Source organism: Dromiciops gliroides, chromosome 6, assembly GCF_019393635.1.
Source record: "Dromiciops gliroides isolate mDroGli1 chromosome 6, mDroGli1.pri, whole genome shotgun sequence".
NCBI lineage: Eukaryota > Metazoa > Chordata > Mammalia > Microbiotheria > Microbiotheriidae > Dromiciops > Dromiciops gliroides.
The window spans coordinates 119582373-119604464 of NC_057866.1; the positions used below are offsets into that span (position 1 = coordinate 119582373).

Here is a 22092-nt window from a genome sequence, read left to right on the forward strand (position 1 = left end):
CTCCAAATTATGAAAATTAGTGTGATAAAGGATGGGTAACAAGAGGCTATGGTTTATTAAAATTTTCGAATTGCCCTTAGGGAGTGACATAATAAAAATTAACAAATAAATACAAGAACAGAAAAAGAGTTGGCTGTAGTCATATGATAAGAGAGAAGGATAAGAGTTGCATAGTTCTCTGTGTTTCATTTATGCATGACATAAAATGATATCAGGAAGAAGTCTTTAATCAGGTGAATCCCCTTCAGGGGATTTATGGGAATGTGATAGTTTGATAAGGGTAGGTCAATTGCATTCTACTGTCCTGGAAGGACTATCGTAAATGAAAAAATCATGAATGCAATGAAGCATTGAAGGAAGATTACATAAAAGGTAAATAGGACAGTTTTGGAACAACAAAACAGTCAATCTATTTTCTGTTTCACTTTGCCCTTTTTCCTCATTCATAGAGACCTAAAAAAAGGTGTCCTTACCCAAGTATTTTATCTTTCAACTGATTTCCAAAGGATTAAATTCAACAAGGTGTATATAACCAGGATTTCACTTTAGAGCAACCAGCTTTATGATTTGACCACTAGTAACAACACAATTTTCATGAATTTGCGTGTCACCCTTGCGCAGGGGCCATGCTAATCTTCTCTGTATCGTTCCAATTTTAGTATATTTAGTATATGTGCTGCCGAAGTGTGCATGTAAAAACACAATTTTAAAAGTGAGTACTAGGGGAATGGGGGGCAAGGGGGAGACATGATGACAGAGTAAAGGAAGCATTTTGATGAGCTCTCCCAACATTAACTCTAAACAACTTAAAAAATTCTAAGCAGTATAACCAACAAAAAGTCAAAGTGAATAATTTTTTTTTCAGCCCAGGAATGATTAGGACAGAAATGGAGGTCTGTTGCACTGGTGTGGGGGCAGAAGAAGCTACAGTAGAGGTACTATGAACACTGAACACCCAGAGACAACAAAGGGATAGAGTATTTAGGCAGAAAGAGATTTCAGAACCTCTTTGCCAGCAATGGACACAGGAAAAAGCACCATTATCCATTATTCATATCCCATTACCCATCTCTGCTTTACAGTTAGAGGGCTTAGAAGAATTGTGGTCATGATAGAGCAGGGGACCTACTTGGGTTAGAACCAGGGCACAGACCAGGAGAACAGTGACCCCACCTCCCCTTACCTCCAGATTACACCACTTTGAAAGCATTAAAAACTTAAAAACACCTAAAACTAGCTGTGAAAACATTAGGACAAAAATGTCTGTCTCAGGAGTCATCCCAGAGGTGAGCAGAGGCCAAAAAGTTTAAAAAAAAAAAACAGACTGAAAAATGAGCAAACAACAAAAAATATGACCATCAAAAGCTACTATAGTGATAGAAACTTAAGATACAAATTCAGAAAAGTTGACATGAAAACACTTAAAAACAAAGTCTCAAAGGGAAAAAAAGCAATGCAAATTGGATATGAGCCTAACAAGATTTCCTAGAAGAGCTAAAGCAAGAATTTTATTAAGTGCAATTTTTTTTTTGCTTTTTGATGGTATAATTTTCCCCATTTATTTAGAATTTTATTTTTTCCCAAATTACTTGTAAAAACAATTTTTAACATCTATTTTTAAAACTTTGTATTCCAAATGGTCTTCCCCTCTCCCTCCCCAACCCCACCTTAAAAACTCAAGCAATTCAATGTTATACACATGTTATACATGTTATACATGTGTAGTCATGCAATACATTTCCACATTACTCAGGTTATAAAAGAAAACAGACAAAATACTTTAGAAAAAGAAACTAAAAAAAATTATGCTTCAATCTGTATTCAGACATCATCAGTTCTTTTTCTGGAGGCGGATCACATTTTTCATAAGGGCTTCAGAGTTGTCTTGGATCCTTATATTGCTGAAAATAATTGTCATTCACAGCAGATCATCTTACAATATTGCTGTTATTTTGTAAACAGTATATGTCACTTTTCATCAGCTCATTTTCCAGGTTTTTCCAATAGGATCCTGCTCATTATTTCATTCATTCATTCTTTTTTTTTTTTTAAAGTGAGGCAATTGGGGTTAAGTGACTTGCCCAGAGTCACAAAGCTAGTAAGTGTTAAGTGTCTGAAGCCGGATTTGAACTCAGGTACTCCTGACTCCAGGGCCAGTGCTCTATCCACTGCACCACCTAGCTGCCCCTCATTATTTCTTATAGAACAATAGTGTTCCATCATAATCTCATCTCAAAATTTTTCAGCCATTCCCCAATTGATGATTTCCTCAATTTTGAATTCAACTTAAAAAAAAAAAATTCTTTCTGGCTACTAACCTAGTAGTGGTAGCATGGTTTCATAGCCCTTTGGCCATAGTTCCAAATTGCTCTACAGAATGTTTGAATCAGTTTACAACTTTACCAAGAGTGTATTAACATCTCATTTCCCCTATATCCCTTACAACATTTGTCATTTTCCTCTGTTGTCCTGTTATCCAATCCAATAGGTATGAGGTAGTACTCCAGGATTATTTTGACCTGCAATCTCTCCAATCAATAGTGAGTTAGAACATTTTTTTTATATGGCTTTAGGTAGCTTTGATTATTTCATCTGTAAACTTCATATTTTTTGATCATCTATCTATTGGGGAATGGCTCTTATTTTAACAAATTTGACTCAGTTCTTTATGTGTTTGAGAAATGAGGCCTGTCAGACATATGCTTCAAATTTTTTTCTCAGTTACTATTGCTAATTCTATTTCCCTCTATCTTGTTCCTTCCCCATGACATTTACTCTATTTTCTATCTTCTTTTACCCTATTCCTCCTCAAAGGTGTTTTGCTTCTGACCACCCCCTGCCCCAATCTGCCCTCCTTTCTTCCCCCCTACCCCTATTCCCTTCCTATCCTATTTTCCTTCTGGGCAAGATATATTACTATATCCACTTGAGTGTTTATGTTATTTCTTCTTTGAGCCAATTCTGATTAAAGTAAGGCTCACTCACTCCCCTGTACCTCCCCCTTCTTCCTCTCCTCTCCATAAGCTTTTTCTTGCTTCTTTTATGTGAGGTACTTTATATCATTCAATCTCTCTCTTTCCCTTTCTCCCGGTGCATTCCTCTCACCCTTAATTTTATTTTTAAAGATATTATCCTTTCATATTCAACTCACAACTCTGTCCTTTGTCTAAATATACTTCACACAGCTGCCCTAATAATGAAAAAGTTCTTATGAGTTACAAGTATCATCTTCCCATGTAGGAATGTAAACAGTTTAAACTTTTAATATCCCGTATGATTTATTTTTCCTGTTTACCTTTTTTTTCTTCTCTAGGGTCTTTTATTTGAAAGTCAAATTTTCTATTCAGCTCAAGTCTTTTCATCAAGAATGCCTGAAAGTACTCTCTTTGAATTACCAATTGTCCCCCCTGAAAGATTATACTCAGTTTTGCTGGGTAGGTGTTTCTTGGTTGTAATCCCAGTTCATTGGCCCTCCAGTATATCATATGCCAAGTCCTATGATCCTTTAATGTAGAAGCTGCTAAATCTTGTGTTATACTGACTGTGGCTCCACAATACTTGAATTGTTTTTTTCTGGCTGCTTGAAATATTTTCTCCTTGACCTAGAAGTTCAGGAATTTGGCTATAATATTCCTGGGAGTTTTCATTTGGGGAGCTCTTTCAGGAGGTGATTGATGTATTCTTTCAATTTCTGATTTACCTTCTGCTTCTAGAATATTAGGGCAATTTCCCCTGACCATTTCTTGGGAGATGATTTCTAGGCTTTTTTTTTTTTTTAAATCATGGTTTTCAGGTAGTCCAATAATTTTCAGATTCTTTTTCCTGGATATATTTTCTAGGTCTGTTTTTTTTCCAAGGAGATATTTCACATTCCCTTCTATTTTTTTCATTCTTTTGGATTTGCTTTATCGATTCTTCATTTCTCATAAAGTCATTAGCTTCCATTTGCTCAATCATTTTTTTTATTCTAGAATAGGATTTTATATTCCAAAATATATGTAAAAACAAATTTTAACATCAATTTTTTTAAAACTTTGTGTTCCATCTTCTCTTCCTCCCTCCCTTTCCACCCCCAATCCACAAGAACTCAAGCAATTAGAAATAAGTTATACATGAGTAGTCATGGAAAACATTCCAACATTAGCTAGGTTGTGAAAGAAAACAATCAAAAAACTCTAAAAGTTCAGATAAAGGAATTGTCAAAGAGGAAAAAAAATGTGTTTACATCTGTTTTCAGATACCATCAGTTCTTTCTCTGTAGATGGGTTGCAATTGTCATAAGTCTTGCAGGGTTATATTGGATCATTGCCTTGCTGAAAATAACCACATGCTTCCTGGCAGATCATCTTACACTATTGCTGTTAATTTGTTTACAGTACATTTCACTCTGCTTCAGTTCATCTAGGTATTTCCAGGTTTTTCTGATAGTATCCTGTTCAGCATAACCTGTATGTAGTACCTTAAACTTGATGGAGAATTTTCTTCATAATAGCCCAGAAAAGTAGGTACCATACATTTTGCCATTGTAATTAATCATTATAACGATTTCCCTCTATCCCATTCCCTTCTCAAGATATTTACTCTATTTTCTATCTTTTAACCTAGTCCTTCTCAAAAGTGTTTTACTTCTGACTGACACCTCCCCTGCTCTGCACTCCCTTTTTTCACCCTTCCTTCCTTATCCTCTTCCCCTCCTACTTTCCAGTAGGGTTAAATAGATTGCTCCTCCCAATTGGATGTGAATGTTATTCCTTCCATGAGCCCACTCTGATAAGATTAAGGTCTTTGAGCTAATTTTGTGTTCTAAATTTTTCTTCCTCCCTCTCTCCTCAACCCTCCCTATGAAATCAAGCAATTCAACATGTCATATTTGTGCAGTAATGCAGAACATCTTCACCTTACTTGAAAGTGTTTTGCTTTTTACTGCTCTACCCCTCAATCTGCCCTTCCCTCCTTCCCCTCACCCTGTCCCCCCCTTATCTCCCTCCCCTCCCTCAGGGCAAAAATATAATACTATACCTACTTGAGTATGTATGTTAGTTCTTCTTTGAGCCAATTCTGATGATATTAAGGTTCACCTGCTCCCCAACTCCTTTCTCCTGTTCCCCTCCCCTCCATAAGCTTTTTTCTTATTTCCTTCATGAACTACCTCTCTCCGGACCATCTCTCCCCTTCTCCCTCCCCCAGTCTATTCCTCCTACACCTCAACCCTATTTTAAAGATGTCATCATGGGTTAGTTAGGTGGCATAGTGGACAAAGCACCAGCCCTGGACCCAGGAGGCCCCAAGCCCAAACACGGCCCCAGATATAAGATACCACACCCTGTCTGCCCTACAAAGAACAAAATATAAATACTTTAGAGATATCATCCCCTCATATTCAGTTCAGACCTGTGTCTTCTGTGAATTCCTTACTGAGACCGTTTTTATGATTCAAAGTATTATCTTCCCATGTATGAATGTACACAGTTTGATCTTTTAATATCCCTCGTGAAGTCTTTTTCCTGTTTACCTTTTTATGCCTTTCCATTCAAATTTTCCATTCAGTTCAGGTCTTTTCATCACAAATGACTGAAAGTCCTCTTTCTCATTGAAATTCCATTTTTTCCTCTGAAAGATTATACTTAATTTTTCTGGGTATGTGATTTTTGGCTGTAGTCCCAGCTCCTTTGCCCTGTGGAATATCATATTCCATTCCCTCTGGTCTTTTAATGTAGAAGCTGCTAGATCTTGCTTTATCCTTATTGAAGTGCCACAGTATTTGAATTCCTTTTTTCTAGCTGCTTACGTTTTCTCCTTGACCTGGGAGTTCTGGAATTTAGCTATAATATTCCTGGAGGTTTTCCTTTTGGGATCTCTTTCAGGAGGTGATTGGTGGATTCTTTCAATTTCTATTTTAGCTTCTGCTTCTAGAATATCAGGGCAATTTTCCCTCATGATCTCTTGGAGGATGGTGTCTAAGCTCTTGTTTTGGTCATGCTTTTCAGGTAGTCCAATGATTTCCAAATGATCTCTCCTAGATTTATTTTCCAGGTCAGCTGTTTTTCCAAGGAGATATTTCACATTGCCCTCTATTTTTTCATTCAATTGGATTTGCTTTACTGTGTCTTAGTTTCTCATAAGGTCACTAGTTTCCATTTGTTCAGTCCTAATTCTTAGGCAATTATTTTCAACAGACAGTTTTTTAATCTCCTTTACCATTTGGCTTTTCAAACTGCTGACTTTTTTCTCATGACTCTCTTGCATCGCTCTCATTTCTCTTTCCATTCTTTCCTCCCAATCTCTACATCTTCCTTCTGTCTCTCTTTTTTTCTCTTCAAAATTCCTTTTGAGAGCTACCATTGCCTGAGACCAGTTCATATTTTTCTTGGAAGTTTTGGATATTGGAGCTTTGACTCTGTTATTATCTTTTTCTTCTGAGGATGTATTGTGGTCTACCTTTCCCCCAAAGAAGTTTTTGATGGTCTTCTGCTTTCTCTGCCTACTCATCCTGGCTTACTATTTCCTGGCTTTTAACTCCTTCTTAAAGTGTAGCACTGCTTCCAGGACATACTGTTTGAGCTACAGTGTGGCCCAGGGGTTGATTGGGCTTTTTCTCAGCCTGCCTGGCCTGTGAGTAACCACAATCACTTTCTCTTTGACCTGGAAACAGTTGTCTGATTGAACTCTGATTCTCTATGGTCTGAAGCTTGGCATGCCTGTGCCCATCCCCCACTGGGTCACAACCACTCGATTCAGCCTATTGGTTCAGATCCATGGCGCTTTGCCCCAACTCCAGCAGAGACTGCCTCCACTTCACCCCAGCCTACTGCCAAACCCCCTCACCAGTCTGTTATTGGAGCCTCAGAAGCTGCTGGTGCTGAAGACTCTGCCAGGTGCTGAAAGCACTGTTCCTGGCTTGGTCCATACTGTGCGCTGAGCTGAACATGAGGTGATAGAAATTGCACTCTTTTGCCGAGAAATAGTCTCACTCTGTTCATATGTGTATTAGGCTGCTCTGGCTTTTTTTTATTGCATTATTTGGGCATGAGTGGACATGTTTATCTGGAGCTTGCAGGAGTCACAGCCTCTCCTCTGCCATCTTGGCTCCGCCCCCCCCCTCAAACATAATTTTTAAAGAATTATTTTCTTCAGAGCTTTGTACCTCCTTTTCCATTTGGCCAATTAAGCTTTTCAAGCTGTTGACTTTTTTTTTTATGATTTTCTTGCATCACTCTCATTTCTCTTTCCATTTTCCCCTCTACTTCTCTTACTTTATTTTCCTTTTTTTAAAAAATAAAAATATTTTATTATTTTCCAGTTACATATAAGGATAGTTTTCAACATTTGTTTTCATAGGATTTTTAGTTCCAAATTTTTCTCCCACCCACTTTTCCCTCATCAAGATGGAAAGCAGTCTGATATAGGTTATATATATGCAATCACATTAAACATATTTCTGCATTAGTCATGTTGTGAAAGATGAATCAGAGCACAAGGGAAAAACCTCAAAAAAGAAGCAAAAAAAGCCCCAAAGTAGAAATCATATGATTCAGTCTGCATTCATAATCTACAGTTCTTTTTTTCTGGATCTTGAAAACATTTTCTATCATGAAGATTTTTGAAATTGTTTTGGATCATTGCACTGCTGAGAAGAGCCAAGTCTATCACCATTGTTTTTCATACAATGTTGTTGTTACTGTTTACAATGTTCTCCTTTTTCTGCTCCTCTCAGTCAGCATCAGTTCATGTAAGTCCTTTCAGATTTCTCTGAAATCCTCCTGCTCATAGTTTCTTACAGTACAATAGTATTCCAGTACATTCATATACCACAACTTGTTTAGCCATTCCCCAATTGATGAGTATTCCCTTGATTTCCAATTCTTTGCCATCACAAAGAGAGATGCTATAAATATATACTTTTTTTACATGTGGGTCCTTTTCCTTCTTCTAAGATCTCTTTGGGATACAGATCTAGCAGTGGTACCACTGGGTCAAAGGGTATGAACAGTCCTGTAGCCTTTTGGGCATAGTTCCAAATTGCTGTCCAGAATGGTTGGATCAGTTCACAGTTCCACCAACAATGCATTAGTGTTCCAATATTTCCACAGCTCCTCCAACATTTATTTTTCAGCTTGAAAATGATTTCACCCTTTTCTTTTGTGGGTTCTGCTGCTCCATGAATTGTCTTATGGAATTATTTGAAGGTATTTGTAGGGATCAGCTCAGGTGAGTCACTGCCTTTCTTCTGCCATTTCAGCCTCACCTCCTCTCACAAATATTTATTTTTTTGTTTTTTTGTTTTTTTGTTTTTGTTTTTTTTCGGTAAGGCAATTGGGGTTAAGTGACTTGCCCAGGGTCACAACAGCTAGTAAGTGTTAAGTGTCTGAGGCCGGATTTGAACTCAGGTACTCCTGAATCCAGGGCTGGTGCTTTATCCACTGCGCCACCTAGCTGCCCCTCACAAATATTTAAAAGGTAATATAAGATGGCTGAAAAATTGAGAAAAGGAATAAGAGAAATATAAGAAAGTTATGGAAAGAGAATTAACAGACTGGTAAAAGAGGCACAAAAAATACTCAAAAAAATTACTCCTTAAAAATCAGATTTGGAAGAATTGTAAAAGAGATATGTTGGGTCAGCTAGGTAGTACACTGGATAGAGCACTGGCCCTGGAGTCAGAAGGACCTGACTTCAAATCTGGCCTCAGACAACTTAACACTTATTAGCTGTGTGATCCTAGGTAAGTCACTGAATCCCAATTTCCTCACTAAAACAGATATGTTGTCCCATTGTAGTCTTTATCTTTTATATGATTTTTTGTTTGTGGGGTTTTTTTCCGGGGCAATGGGGGTTGTGACTTGTCCAGGGTCACACAGCTAGTAAGTATCAAGTGTCTGAGGCTGGATTTGAACTCAGGTACTCCTGAATCCAGGGCCTGTGCTTTATCCACTTCGCCACCTAGCCACCCTGTAGTCTTTATCTTTAATGAAGTCATTGATTGCTTAATTTTCCTTTATGCTTTTGACTTTGAAGATTTTAAATCTGTTCTTTTTCTAGGTTTTTTTTTTTCCAAGTCTGCTCTTAGTTACAACAGTAAAATAGAGAAAGAGCAGATCAATTAATCGGACTTACAAAAATCAACAACCTAAAAAATAAATAAAATTAAAGGTTAAAAACAAGCAAGCAAAAGATTGTCTAACCAACACATTAATCTAGGATAAAGCATTGGTTAAGTTGATTTTATAAAGAGAAAAATAAAAACAAATCATCAGTATCAACAATGAAGAGTGAATACACAATCAATAAGGATAAAATTAAAACAATTATTTAGAGCTATATTGCCCAAGTATATGTCAATGAAACTGACAAGCTACATGAAATGGATGAATATTTACAAAAATATAAATTGCCCAGATGAACAAAAAGGAAATAGAATGCTTAAATAGCTCTTTTCAAAAAAAAAATTTTAAAGCCAAAAATGAGGTCCCTAAGAAAAAAGAGCCCCAGAACCAAATGGATTTACAAATAAATTCTATCAAACATTTAAAAAGGAATTAGTCCCAATACCATATAAACTATTTGAAAAAATAGGTAAAGAGTCTCACCAATTCCTTCTATGAGACAAATATGATTTTGATACCTAAACCAAGAAGAGCAAAAATAGAAAGAAAATTTTAGTACTAGTTCCCTGATACATAGATGCAAAAATTTTAAATAAAACACTAGTAAGGATCTACAGCAATATATCATCAAGATCATACAATATGACCAGGTTCAATTTATGCCAGGAATGCAGTGCTGGTTTAGTATTTGGAAAATGGTCAGCATAATTGAATATATCAATAACAAGAACAACAAAAATCAATACATGTAGAAATGCCTTTGACAAAATATGACACCCATTCCTGTTAAAAATATTATAAAGCACAGGAACAAATGGAAATTTTTAAAAATACGTGCTATTTATCTAAAATCAAGAGGAAGTATTATCTGTTATGGGGATAAAGTAGAAGCCTTTTTAATTAGTTCACAGTGAAGCAAGTATGCTCATTATTAGCATTATTGTTCATCATTGAACTAGAAATGCTAACTGTGGAAATAATATGAGAAAAAGAAATTGAAGAAATAAGAATAGTTAATGAGGAAAGAAAACTACCTTTTTTTTTGCATTTGATATGATGGTATGTTTAGACAATCCTGGAGAATAAACTAAAAACCTGGCCTAAACAAATATCAACCTACAGAAGTTACCGGATATAAAATAAACTCTCATAAGCCGTTGGTGTTTCTATATATTGCCAACAAAATACAGTAGGAAAGGAAATATAAATTCTATATAATTTCTGACAGTATAAAAAACATGGAAGTCTACCTGTCAAGACAAACCCAGGAACTATGTTAACGTGATTATCAAACACTTCACACATGTGTTGACTGATCTAACCAAATGAAGACATATTAATTGTTCATGGGTAGATGGAACCAATGTAATAAAATGACAATGCCAAATTTATTTATTCAGTGCCATTCCAATCAAACTATGAATTGTTCTATCAAGCTAAGAAAAATTATTTTAAAAATCTTTTGAAATAACAAAAAGTTAAGACTATTCAGTATGATTTTTTTTTTAAAGTAAAGGAAGCTAACGTAGTTGTACCACATCTCAAACAATATTAAAAACCAGTAATCACCAAAACAATCTGGTACTGAATTAGAAATAAATTTGTTGACAAATGGAATAGATTAGATACATAATCTATAGAAACAAATGGCCACAGTAATTTAACAAATGACAAACCCAAAGATCTACTCTATCGGGACAAGAACTCACTATTTGACCAACCTCTGGGAAAACTGGAAAGCAATCTGGCATAAATTAGGGCACAGAACAATATATTACACTATATATCAGGATAAGGTCAAAATGGATATGTGATTTAGAAATAAAAGGTGCTATAAATAAATTAGGGGAGCTTGGGAAGAAAAAAATACCTGTCTAAAGAGTTCATGACCAAATGAGAGAGGAACACATGAGATAAAATTCATAATTTTCATTACATTGAATGAAAAAGTTTTTCTAAAACCAAATGAATACAGCTGAAATTAGAAGGAAAACAGGAAAAGGGAGTTAATTAAAATTTCTCTGATAAAGATCTCAATTGCCAAATATATGAGAAACTGAGCTAGATTTCTAAAAATGTGATATGTTCCTGAATTGATAGTCAATGGATATTAACAGAAAATTTTCAGAAGAAATAAAAACCATCAATATTCCTATGAAAAAATGCTCTAAATCACTAATAATTAGAGAAGTACAAATTAAAAAAAATTCTAGTTTATCATCTCACACCCATAATATTGGCTAGCTTGACTGAAAAGGAAAATGACATGCTGGAGGGGATGTGGAAAAACCAGGATACTATTGTTTGTTGATGGAGTTGTGAATTGGTTCTACCATTCAGGAGAACAATTTGGGACTATGCCATAGGGCTATATAGCCTTGCATATCCTTTGGTCCAGCAATACTGCTACTAGGCCTGTAACCAAAAGAGATCAAAAGAAAAGGAGTCACATATATAAAAATATAGTCGCAGTCTCTCTCTCTCTCTCTCTCTCTCTCTCTCTCTCTCTTTCTTTCTCTTTTTGTTAGCAAAGAATTGAAAATGGGATGGCTATCAATTGTAGAATGACTTAACAATTGTGATACAGCATATGATTTTGATAGAATGTTGTATTATAAAAAAATAATGAAGGAGATGTTTTCAGAAAAAACTGGGAAGATGTTTATAAATGAATATCGAAGCATTTTTTAAACACTTCATTCACTCATTCATTCATTCATCCATTCATTCATTTTCTACATTATGGCTATTGTGAAAATGTTTTGTATGATTTTATATTTATAATGGATATGTTGATTCTTGACCTTCTCAACGTGTAGGGAAAGGGATGAAGAGAGAGAGAAAATTTGGAACTAAAAAAAAAAAATTAAAGTGAGTGTTTCTTGGAACTACTTTTATCTATTTTTTACCACTTGAATGGTTGGTTGGTTATTTATCTAAATTGTGTAGAAGATGTTATTGGAAAAGGTATAAAATAAAATTGAATAAATGTTTCCTAAATACCTATAATCTCCAAGGCTAAGATGCTAGGTATACAAAGATAATAAGTAACATAAACCTTTCCCTGATAGAGTTTGCAATCTAGCAGTAGCATGAGTCAGGTACATAGATGGCTGTGGTATAGGTTAGGAAATAGTTAAATATTTGAGAGATGCTACAAACATCGAACCAAATGATTTTAAAGGCAATATTGATTAGTAGAGTGTTGGAATTAGTCAAGATGGGTTTGAGTAATGCATCAGACACTTTCTAGCTGTCCCAAACCTGTTTCTATGAATGGACACTGGAATGACAAGCCCAGAAGATCTGTTACATGACATTACAATATTATATTGTAGTTAAGACCTTGAATGCCATATTAGGGAATTTGTGTTGAGTTTTTTTCAGTCAACTCTCCTTTCAATTGGGTTCTTCAAATGACTACATTTGCTTAAATTGGTTTTGTGAAGGATTCAAATGCCTTTCTTCAGTTATTATTTGTCAAAATAGATAAACCCTTGATGCTTGTCACTTATTTATTAGGCCCATGGAACCACAAACAGTATACATGTAGTCCTAAAAATTGTAAAGGTAAAGTGGATATTTTATGTAAAAGCATTGATTTATTGTTCATTAGTAGCTATAAGTCCTGAAAAACAGGAGTAGCAACTACCCAAGTTACTGCTCTCAGGAAAGAGATAAGGGGATTAACCATTGAAACAACAGGAGGAATAATTTCAGAAAATAACCCAGTTGGGATTTCTCAGACCCCTTGAAACATATTTGAATATCATTCTTTCCTGCTGTGAAAAAGGTTGAAGGTAAACCAGTCTTCAAGGATACACGGAAAATCAGTTAAGACAAACCCAACTACTGATAGATAGACATTTGAGGTTGGGGAATGAAAGTAGGGAGCTAAAACATTGAAGCATCTCTTTGACAACCATAAAAGTTGGGAAGGTGGGGTCTCTAATTAAATTAATAAAACAATAAATTGACAAATGCTAATTAACATGATGCCAGCAGGATGTATAAGTGCAGAGCAAAGAGAGTGCAAAACAATAAGCACAGTAAAATTCTCTGAAGGGATATTTATATAGATATAGATATAGATATACATGTATAGGTAGATGTATATCACTATCTAAATATCCCTTCTCACATCTTTCTGTTTGTTTCCTGGGAAATAAAAAGTGAGGATTGATGGAGAAAAATGGTAATGGTATCCCAGTTCAAAGATGTGCAAAGGTTGAGAAGTTGGAATCTGAAAACAGATTAGATTGGCTAGAGCACGTCATCTTTTTTTTTAATGAATTGAAGCCAGTCTTTGGATTCAAGTGCCATTGTGAAGAAAGACACAAATGAAACATAACATACTTGAGGATGAAGACAGGGAAAGCGGAGATTCAATTATATTTCACTGACCTCTCCAAGATATTATCTGTTAAGTCTTTTCTCAGCCTAAAGACAATATATATTGTCAGAATGTTTCAGAGAATAGAACAAATAATTAGAGTGATTTTTATAGTCCAGAATATGTATAGTATTGTTTTTCAATAGAAAATAATAGGCAAATCAAATGTGAGATAATTAATGTGATTTTCCTTTGATCTGCATAAAGGACATCTTTAGGAGATGAATGCACTGGCTGCATAAACAGTTACTTCACAGGTATTATTCCCATATAAAATACAATATCTTAGTATTTTATTTTGCCATAGCTTTATTGTGTTAATGTTGATATTTTGTACACTATTTAGTTTAGTATTAATGAATTCAACTAGGGATAGATTAATTTGTTAAAGCTATCAAATGCCCTATGTAGGGGAGAGAGAACTGGCCTCAGAGTTAAGAAAACATGCTTACAAGTCTATGTTTGGCTATGTGACCTGAGCAAGCCAACTACTTTCTCAGTGTGCCCAGATAACTTTCTCTGTGGTTATACCTTCTCCTCTCCACTTTAAAAAAAAAAAAGTACCACTTTATATGTCCAAGTGATTATTCATATTATTATCAAATAGGTAATTGATTATAATGTGGTATTCACATTAAAATAAATGGATCTGGGGCAGCTAGGTGGCTCAGTGGGTAGAGCACTGGCCCTGGATTCAGGAAGACCTGAGTTCAAATCCAGCCTCAGACACTTAACACTAACTAGCTGTGTGACCCTGGGCAAGTCACTTAACCCCAATTCCCCAGGAAAAAAAAAAAAACAAAAAAAACAAAACAAATGGATCTATGAGTTCATTCATCTATGGAACTCCAAGTGAAGAAAGTATAGCAATTAGGCACATACTTTGCAGTTTATAGTCTTAGAGAATTGTCCAGGGGGACAGGGAGCTTGAGCGACTTGCTCAGTTATCACATACCCAAAATGTGTTACGAAGTTGAATGGAAATAAAATCATCCTGACTCCAAGATCAGCTCTGTATCCACTATGTCATGCTTTTTCTGTCTCTTTTCTAAATTCTTTTTATTTTTCTCTGTCTCTCACTCTCTTTCTTTATCTGTCTCTAGCTATATCTGTCTCTATCTTTCTCTGTCTCTCAATCTATGTCTTTTTAAATAGGAGTTGGACAGATGAACATATTGTAAAATTTTATAACTGATCTTTTTTTCTATTTACAACACTATAAAATGTCAAATGAATTCCTTTTTCTGGACTAATTAAAGATGATTTATATTTTTTTCTCTATTTCCACCTATCTTGTCTGTTTTCTTGATGTTGATTTCCTAAAATATCTTGGTAATTGTACAGATGATCAAAGACAAAGATAGCTATGGAAAATAAGGGGAATAGAAATCCATTTTCATTTGAAATTTTATTTTTGTAATAAATTTAATAATGATTTTAGAGCCTTATTTTCCATCCAAATAACCTAAAAATAATTTATTTGTACTGCTCTCCAACTGGCTTAGGCAGATTTGAACTATCAGAATTTCCAGTTTCTTCTGATGATTTCAACTTATTCTCAGAATCTTCACTTTTCCTTAGGACAGCTTTGTGTTTGTTTGTTTGTTTTTGTTTCTATACAAGCTCAAGTCTTTCATTAGAAGGGCAGGTCATCAGCAGCATTGCACTACACTAATGATGAAGTACCTGGGCTTCAAAGAAAAAAGGCTTATATTCTATGGCATTATTTTCTTATTTTGATTGCAGATATTGAGGACAAAGAAATAAATACTAAAGATGCTGCACTACTAAAGTTCTAGGCCAAGATGGTATAAAAATTAATGGATAAGATTTGTGAGTTCTCTCTGCTGGATGTATTTCTTTCATTTGTATAAGCTTAAGGAAAATTATAGACTAATGAATGGGCAACAAAATTTAGCCATCTCTCTCCTTGGAAAATTCTGAAGATTTTGTTTAATCATTTTTATACTTTAAAAGTTTATAAAATACACTTATCTTTTATTTGTTTTTGTTGTTTTTTTTTTTAGTGAGGCAATTGGGGTTAAGTGACTTGCCCAGGGTCACACAGCTAGTAAGTGTGTGTTAAGTGTCTGAGGCCTGATTTGAACTCAGGTACTTCTGACTCCAGGGCTGGTGCTCTATCCACTGAGCCACCTAGCTGCCCCTTACACTGATCTTTTAAATGAAATTTTCTAGTTTCAAAAAGCATTAAGTGATATTAATGGTTATTCATACATACCTATATAAATTATGCAAATATGGGAATATGGATATTAAAAGTCTATGATACTTTTTCTTATCAATAAAAATAAAATCTCCTAAGCAAAAATTCAATGACATATAAAAAGTAAAAATATTAAAAACCCTAAATGCCATAACATGAGAGAGAGTAGAGATGTTTCCCCAGGTAAAAAAAAAAAAAAGGACAAGAAATGAACTCTCTAATTCAGCTCGTGGAAAGCTCACATAGATAGCATTGACAAAATATAAGTATTACACATGCATATTATGGTGTATATTAGAGGATAATTTGTTTGATGTGTTTTCAGAAAATGAAGAATTTGAATCAGTAGAGAAAATTTTCATTTATGCACATTTTAAATCCTTATGTCATTGAAACAGAAGAAAAAACTCTTTCTATGCACACATTAAAACTATATTATTGGGGCAGCTAGGTGGTGCAGTGGATAGAGCACCGGCCCTGGAGTCAGGAGTACCTGAGTTCAAATCCAGCCTCAGACACTTAACACTTACTAGCTGTGTGACCCCGGGCAAGTCACTTAACCCCAATTGCCTCACTAAAAAAAAAAAAAAAAACTATATTATTGTATTTTCCTTATTCTTTTCCTAACTCTGTTTTTATGTGACCCAAAGGAAATGAGGACTACAAATCAAGATAACTTGAATTTAGCATTTTACTTACCTTTCTGTTAGCCAGCTCCTTCTGAGTAGTTATTAAATGCCTATTAGGTGTCAAATTCTTCCAGATGCTGGGGACACAAAATCAAAAATGAAATTATTCATTCCTAAAAGGAGCTTACATGGTACTGAGTAGGAGAGATGGAAAAAGAGATGATAGCGAGAGAGATTTTTAGATAGGTGTCTCTATGTATGCAGTTATATGGTATATATTGCATATGTATATACACAAATGTATTATAAAGTATATTTCTTCTGTACGTTTATATATGTATGTGCACATGCCTCTTTTCACTCTCATGAGAATATAAGCTCCTTGAGAGTAGGAATTGTTTAATTCTTTGTAATTGTGTCTCTAGCACTGAGAAGATAGGAATTTAATAAATGTTTTTCACCGACTTATTATATTTGCAGTGTATATATACATCTGCATATAGCATGTATAGATATATGCACACAATATATAAGTGTATATGGCATGTATATATGTACATATCATGTGCACATATAATGCAGTCAACAAGCATTTATTAAGTGCCCACTATGTATTCAGTGCTAGATATACAATTGCAGAGAATAAAATAATCCTAGTTTTTAAGCAGTTTATGTTCTCATAGGGGAGACAACAATCCCATATATAGGTATATATATAGCAGCAATAAAAAGACAAGAAATATAAAGCAGTTAGGAAGGCACAGCATGAGTTGTTGGGGAGATCAGGAAAAGTTTTATTTAAAAGGCGGTGCTTGAACTGAACTTGGAATAGATTGATTCTATGAGGTAGAGGTGAAGGATTATGATCCTGTCAGTCTACAACTATTTATAAATTGTCTACCATATGTCAGGCACTGTGCCTCAGTGTTGGGCATGGAGGATGGCCATTAGAAAGGCTTAAAGCCAAAAGTGGAGTGCCCTGTTTGAGAAAAAGAGAGATGACTGGCCAAATCAAAGAGTATTATAGGGGAATGATATACAGTATCAGAAAGATGAGTTGGGATCAGGTTGTAAAGGATTTTAAAAGGTAAACACACATTTATATTTGATCCTAGAGACATTAGGGATTCCCTAGAGTTTGGGCTTATTAGTATCATAATAAGAATTATGTTTGAGGAAAATTGCTATAGAAGCTGAATGGAAGATAGATGGGAAGAGGAGAGGGGAGGTTAGAAGCAAGGAGATACGTTAAGAGGTGATTGCAATAATCTAAGTGAGAATTGGTATAAGTTTAAATCATGGTGATAGCTAAATGGTTACATAGAAAAATTCAGATGCAATGTGTTGTGGAGGGAAAAATTGGAAATTATGGGAACAGATTGGATACTGAAATTAAGTGAGAATGAGAAGACAAGGATAAGAATGAACTTATAAATCATGAAAGATAGGAGAATGATGGTGCCTTAACAGAAATAGAGGAGTTCAGTAAGGGGGTAAATTTTAGGGGGACAAAATAATGAGCATTTTCTTTTTATATACTGTGTTTTATATAACTCCAAAAATCAATTGTTTACCCATTTTTCTTTTTCATGATGCTCCTGTGCTGCCCTTTCTAACCTGACCCTGATACCACCAACACTCTTCATTCCCAGATCATCTTCACAACGTTCAACTTACATATAACTACATCCATCCCTTCCATCCACATTCCACCTTTAGCTCTGGCAAGAGTTATCAAATGAACAGAAACTACAATTCCTAGAAGGGAATGCCAGTATGCTAATGAATTACTCTATGATCTTACTGATGGTTCCTCTGACTTCCCTGACTCAAAATATGCCTCCCTAGACATCACTCCCACATGTGTTTTCTCCTATTGGAATGTAAAAACCTTGAGATGAGGGATTGCTTTGTTTTTCTAGTTGCATTCCCAGCACTGAGCACAATATCTCACATGTGTTAAGTACTTAATAGACGCCTTTGCATACCTACATTTATTCATTCATCCAGGTTTTTTTCTATTTCAAAAGTACAACACTATGGGGTTTTTTTTTCTAATCTTAATAGCATTTTATTTTTTCCAGTTACACGTAAAGATAGTTCTCAACATTCATTTTGTAAGATTTTGCATTCCAAATTTTTTCCCTTCCTCCTTTCCCTCACCCCTTCCCTTGATGGCAAGTAATCTGATATAGGTTATATGAATATTCACATTAAACATATTTCCACATTAGTCTTGTGAAAGAAGAATCAGAAAAAAGTGGAAAACCTCAAAAAAAAAAACCCTAAAAACCAAAGAGTAAAAATACCATAGATCAGTCTGCACTAAGTCTATCAGTTCTTTATCTGGATGTGGAGAACATTTTCCATCATGAGTCCTTTGGAATTGCCTTGGATCATTGTATTGCTGAGAAGAGCTAAATCTATCAAACTGATCATCACACGATGTTGCTGTTACTGTGTACAATGTTCTCTTGGTTCTGCTCACTTCACTCAGCATCAGTCCACTTAAGTCTTTCCAGGTTCTTCTGAAATCTGCCTCCTCATAATTTCTTAGAGCAAAATAGTATTATATTACATTCACATACCATGACTTGTTTAGCAATTCCTCAATTGATGAGCACCACAAAGAGAGAGCTGCTAGAAATATTTTTATACATGTGGGTCCTTTTCCCTTTTTTGTTATTTCTTTGGGATATAGACATAGTAGTGGTATTGCTGGGGCAAAGGGATGCAGAGCCCCATAGCCCTTTGGGCATAATTCCAAATTGCTATTCAGAATGGTTGGATCATTTCACAACTCCACCAACATCAGTGTTCCAATTTTTTTCCATCTTCTCCAACATTTATTTGTTTCCTTTTTTGTCATAATTTCCAATATGATAGGTGTGAAGTGATAGGTCAGAGTTTTAAAATTTGTATTTCATTAATCAATAGTGATTTAGAATATTTTTTTCATATGGCAATAGATGGCTTTGATTTCTTCATCTGAAAACTGCCTGTTCATATCCCTTGACCATTTCTCAATGGGTGAATGACTTGCATTCTTATAAATTTGATTCAGTTCTCTACATAATTTAGAAATGAGGCTTTTATCAGAAACAATGACTGTAAAAATTATTTCCCAGCTTTCTCCTTTCCTTCTAATCTTGGCTGCATTTCTTCTGTTTGTACAAAACCTTTTTAATTTAATGTAATAAAAATGTCCATTTTATATTTTATAATATTCTCTATCTCTTATCTTTTATTTGGTCAAAAATTACTCTCCTCTGCATAGATCTCAGAGGTAAGCTATTCCTTCCTCTTCCAATTTTCCTATGGTATCATCGTTTATGTCTAAGCCATGCATTGACCTTATTTTGCTATATGGTGTAAGACATTCATCCAATTTTAAATGTTCAATAAGCAGTTAACAATTATGGTACTGGAACCCAATAGAGAGGCTAACAAAGACAACAAAAATAGATAGCATTTATAAAGTTCTATAAATTTTGTAAACCACTATACATATAATACCTCATTTGATCCTCACAAAAATCATGTAAGGTAGGTGATATTATTATTCTCATTTTACAGATGAGGAACTTGAGGCTGAGAGCTTAAATGATTTGCAATATTATTCAGATAATGTATCTGAGACAGGAATTAAATTTGGGTTTTCCTAATATCAAGTCCAGTGCTATTTCTTCCACATTGTGCTACCTATCTAGCAGACTAGAGATGGATATATAGAATTGTAAGTCATTTGCATAGAAATATTAATCAAACCCAAGGGAGTTGATGAGTTTACCAAGTTAAAGAAAGTAAACAGAAAAGTGGGCCTAGAGTTTAATACAATAAGTATTTTTTTCATAAAAGTATTTTATTATGTGATAAAATAATGGAATTTGGCAGACGCCCAGGGGTCCCACCTGATTGATTTAGTATTGTTTGAATTGGGTGAGAATGAGAAACTGACTAAGTACCTACTTAAGGATGACTAGATGGGGGCCACACCTGGCCCTGTGTGACTGTTGGTGTACAACCGACGTCAGCAAGAGACTACTTTCAACCAATCAGCTTCAAGGACCTCCCCTTTGGGGAAGGGAGAGAAGAACTAGGAAGTGGACGCTCTCTCATAGAAGTCTCTTTTTGGGGAGGAAGAGGCGTGTGGTGGGAGAAGAGGAACAGGAGTCCCCTTTGTCATTTGGGACATCAGCTTGGTGGCAGAATTTCACGTGGGCTGCTAGGAAAGGAAAGTTTTCTGTCTCTCTGGCTATACCTAATAGATCCAAGCTTTAATAAATCTTTAAAAGCCTAAACTCTTGCTGAAATTATCAGTAATTTTAGCCAGCCTCCCACAATTTAGGACCCACAATTTAGATTTTAAACAACACAGTTATTTTCCAGTTACATGTAGATATAGTTGGCAACATTTGTTTTTATAAGATTACTAGTTTCAAATTTTTCTCCCTCCCTACCCTCCCCATTCCCCAAGACAGGAAACAATCTGATATAGGTTATATATGTACAATCACATTAAACATATTTCTGCATTAGTCATTTTGTGAAAGAAGAATCAGAGCAAAAGGAAAAAAACTTCATAAAAGAGAAACAAAAAATAGAAATAGTATGGTTCAATCTGCATCTAGATTCCATAGTTCTTTTTTCTGGATTTGGAGAGCATTTTCCATCATGAGACCTTTGGAACTATCTTGGACCATTGTATTGCTGAGCAGAATCAAGTCTATCACAGTTGATCAACACACAATGATAATGTGTATAATGTTCTCTTGGTTCTGCTCATCTCACTCATCATCAATTCATGCAAGTCCTTCCAGGTTTCTCTGAAATTTGCCTGCTCATTATTTCTTACAGCACAATAATATTCCACTAAATTAATATACCCCAACTTGTTCAGCCATTCCCCAATTGATGGATATCCCCATAATTTCCAATTCCTTGCCACCACAAAAAGAGCAATTATAAATATTTTTGTACATGTGGGTCCTTTTCTCTTTTTTATAACCTTTTTGGGAAAAAGGCCTAATAGTGGTAATACTATAAGTATTAAAAATTTTATTGTGCACTTGTTTTAGATATTTTTTCTAATTGCTATGGGATACTAACATTTATATTCACTTTATGAAAGGAAGATTAATATAATATACATCTAAATATTGCAAGAAAGCATATAATTAATTGTCATGGCATGTTGTGCTGAGAATCTTAGTTCTGATTCATCCCAGTCATTTTTAAATGGTTAACCATTGCACAAATAAACATAGATTCCTGGGAGACTATGTGAAGTGCCCCTTCAAGTTAGTATTAAAATATTATTTTAAAAACACTGATTCCAAACCAATTTCAAACTAGACCATCAACTAGCACACATCTCCCAAACTTTTCCACAAAGAATATAATAAAATGTTCTCAAAGGATTTGTATAAATCCAGGTAAATTACATTTATAGCCTTCCCCAAAAGTACCAATCTAACAACACTATCAAAAAAGGAAATGAGGTTTGTGAGGCATGAACTGTTCTTGATGAAATATTGTTGGCTCTTTGATATCACCACTCCTGTTATAGATCTTCCTTAATGATTACTTTAATACGTTTCTAAGTTTTATGAAGAATCAAATTCAAGGCCACTGATCTATACTTTTCACACTTCATTTTCTCCATTTCTTTTTTAGATGATATATTTCATGCCAGATCATATATAATTTATCCTTGGAATTATGCAATAGCTTACTATGTTC

General features: G+C 34.8%; 1 non-coding gene across 1 annotated transcript; it reads right to left on the reverse strand.

Annotated features, from left to right (window-relative positions):
• Positions 1-576: 576 nt before the first annotated feature.
• On the reverse strand, positions 577-684 carry LOC122733077. The gene has a single exon (XR_006353684.1). It is a non-coding gene; the product is annotated as a U6 spliceosomal RNA (small nuclear RNA).
• Positions 685-22092: the final 21408 nt, after the last annotated feature.